General features: G+C 43.9%; 1 long non-coding RNA gene across 1 annotated transcript; it reads left to right on the top strand.

Annotated features, from left to right (window-relative positions):
- Positions 1 to 1,143: 1,143 nt before the first annotated feature.
- Positions 1,144 to 2,703, top strand: LOC105556644. The gene is made up of 3 exons (XR_001008554.1): positions 1,144 to 1,758; positions 1,852 to 2,064; positions 2,346 to 2,703. It is a non-coding gene; the product is annotated as an uncharacterized LOC105556644 (long non-coding RNA).
- The last annotated feature ends 15 nt before the right edge of the window (positions 2,704 to 2,718 follow it).

The following is a 2,718-nucleotide window of genomic DNA, read 5'->3' as shown; positions in this document are numbered from 1 at the left end:
AACGTTGCCGCGTTCAGTGGGCAGGAGCCATTAGAAATTCTATTCCTTGTTCCTGTTGCCTGTTGCCTGGCATTCCGTGCTTTCCAGCAAGCGACACAAGTCGACACAAATGTCGTTCTGTCTTTCTTCGCATTCAATGAATAATAAAGACAGAACGACACTTGTGTCGACTTGTGTCGCTTGCTGGAAATCACGGATTGTGTGATAGGCTTTATTAGAGACCCTAGAAGATAGGGGTTAGGTTAGGTCTTCTAGGGTCTCTAGGCTTTATGCGCAATGGTTCACCTTTCTTAAGGCCTGTGTCCACGATGCTAGGACTTGGTCCAAGTTCTAGCATCGTGGATACAGGCCTTTAAGCCCAATGTCCACGATGCTAGAACTTGGTCCAAGTCCTTGGTCCGAGAAACGTACAGCCAATAAAATTGCCGCTTTTCCGTAAAAGCTACAAATTGATTGGTTACAAATTTCTTAATTCAAGAACTTGGACCAAGTTCTAGTATCGTGGACATTGGCCTTTAATGGCCTAGTTTACATCGTGCACATGAAGAATAGAGATAAGGAGACCGAACTGTATGTTCGGGACACGCGGCCAAAACCGATCCCCGATGGTTGTATCTTTAGGTACCAATAGATGGCACTGCAATCTGAAGGTACCCGATGGCTATTGGCTTAGAGTTGAGGAGGAGGAGAGATTGCAGGGTGGAGCGTGGTGGGGAGAGTTAAAATCGTGCATGTATTTGTGCGCTGTTGCCGGTCTCGTCTGCTTCCACACACTAACATAGCCGCCGGTGCGTGTACGTGTGGGTCCCGTCAAACGGAGGTGCCATCTAGCGGAGCATTAGTAAATTAGAGTCCAGCGACCAATTTGGCCGTGTTTCTCGAACATTTTTCCGTGTCAGTTCGGTCTCCTTATCTCTATTCTTCATGATCGTGCACTTGATACGCGTATCAAACAGTGTATTTGAACTGATCAGCCAATGACCAAACGAATTTACTAGTTATTTACTATTTGTTACTATTTGATACGCGTATCAAGTGCACGATGTAAACTAGCCGTGCTTTCCAGCAAGCGACACAAGTCGACACAAATGTCGTTCTGTCTTTCTTCGCATTCAATGAATAATAAAGACAGAACGACACTTGTGTCGACTTGTGTCGCTTGCTGGAAAGCACGGTAGGTCATTATAGCCGTATCACACTAGCGGTTCGCGTTGGCGTTGCCGTTGGCGTTGCCGTTGGCTGCTGCGTCTCGACCAATCAGAGAATAGCAAAGGTCGAGACGCAGCAGCCAACGGCAACGCCAACGCGAACCGCTAGTGTGATACGACTATTACATCATGATGCCACGTGCGTATTCACAGTTCACACTATTCACAGTAGTTTCGTTTGGGACAATGGGACGGCGAGCGTATGGCACATCTTCTGAATTAGAAGAACGATTTTTTATCCTGCGGGGTTGCATCATCCCGCGCGAGACCAGATAGTCAGGGCCTTCGCTTTGTACATTACCACCAAGTAATCGCTACCCATACAGCACAAGAACGTCCAGCAACATTGCAATATTCTGTATGGGTATACAACGTCTTTTGAACACGCACAAGTCAGTACATTACCAATCGCTTAACTATAAGCGTCTATTGAACACGTATAACTGAAAGGGATCGACATGGCCGTATCAGTCCGCACTTAGCGGCTGGGCCAACTAACCGGAGGAAGAAGTGCATATCCACGTCGTATCCACGTACATTTTATTGAATGGTAAGTACGCAGTTGAACTATAAATTCATTTATGTTTTATGATATATTTATGGTTTGCCACCTATTGATGGCCTTTGTTCCCTTTGCTACAAGGAAACTCTAAAAAAGAAGCAACAACCTCAAGTGTCAGCTGCCACCGTATCCAACCTCATAGACTGTCTCCAGCAATGCTGGTACGTTGCAAGGCAGTTTTGGTAACCCAGGGCTGTGTTCGACTCGCGGTAAAATTTCGCCGAAGCCGACCCAGCGCGCAGTTGTGAACGACCATACGTGCCTGCTCGAATAGGCAACCTGTCGTACTGACATGTATGTTACCTTAACACCCTGTACATGTCCTATATGTTATTTATAACTTTTATAAGTGATAACGTAGCAAATGTATATCTAATTTATATCTAACGATCAATTAATATAAGAATTTATGTGTTTGTGGTATAATGTAAATATTTCCATTGACTTTGAAAAATGATAAAATATAATGGAAACTTAAGAAATATAAAGGATCTAAAGAAAATTTAAAGATAATCATAATAATAAATAATTATTTTCATTGTTCTTATGGTATGTATTATACTTTCGTCCATCAGGTAAACAGGGAAGATCAGGAAAGTGAAGTAGGTGTAAGCAGTGCAGTAGCTGAAAGTTCATCGGAGTAATGGCGATGTAGACGACTCTTTTGATGGTAAAGAGACTGATAAGGAATCTAAAAAGAAAAATCGTGCTGTATGTCGCAAAAATATTAGTTTGACTGGTTAGTGTCAATGTAATGTAATTGGTAATGCTGAATTAGAATTAGAGTTTAGTTTTGACGATTTTGACCAAAGCATCTCAGTCTTCACTCGGCGCTCCGAGTGAGACACCCGGCGGTGGATGCCACATCCACTGCGGTAGACGCCGAGTCCACAGCTGTGATGCAAACTTTGGGTTCCGAGCACCATGAAAGTGTTACACTCGGTGCTC

The sequence above is a fragment of the Vollenhovia emeryi genome, unplaced genomic scaffold, assembly GCF_000949405.1.
Source record: "Vollenhovia emeryi isolate VEMERY1.0 unplaced genomic scaffold, V.emery_V1.0 DF939873.1, whole genome shotgun sequence".
In the NCBI taxonomy this organism is placed as follows: Eukaryota; Metazoa; Arthropoda; class Insecta; order Hymenoptera; family Formicidae; genus Vollenhovia; species Vollenhovia emeryi.
This window is presented reverse-complemented; position numbering and strand designations above follow the sequence as displayed.